Genomic DNA, 210 nt, shown 5'->3' with positions numbered 1-210 from the left:
CTGTAAAAGCCACGGCAGGACAGTGCTTGGCACGGCACACACCATGTCACACACACACCACGGCACGCCGGCACACACCATGGCCAGCAGCACAGCAGGCGGCAAGCGGCAGCGCCGTGGCCAGCAGAGCCCTGAAGCAGGACGTACCCCCATGGCAGGACGTCCCCCCACAGTGGGACATCCCCTGGGCACGTACCGTAGGGCGGGCTG

The 210-nt window shown here is 67.1% G+C and overlaps 1 protein-coding gene across 1 annotated transcript in view; it reads right to left on the bottom strand.

The window, feature by feature from the left end:
- FMNL3 (formin like 3) overlaps nt 1-210 on the bottom strand; it is an 11,383-nt gene that overhangs the window by 9,066 nt on the left and 2,107 nt on the right. The window lies entirely within an intron of this gene.

Source organism: Corvus brachyrhynchos, unplaced genomic scaffold (assembly GCF_000691975.1).
Source record: "Corvus brachyrhynchos isolate BGI_N302 unplaced genomic scaffold, ASM69197v1 scaffold193, whole genome shotgun sequence".
Taxonomy (NCBI): Eukaryota; Metazoa; Chordata; class Aves; order Passeriformes; family Corvidae; genus Corvus; species Corvus brachyrhynchos.
The sequence above is the reverse complement of the archived record's forward strand: the minus strand, read 5'-3'. Positions and strand labels throughout refer to the sequence as shown.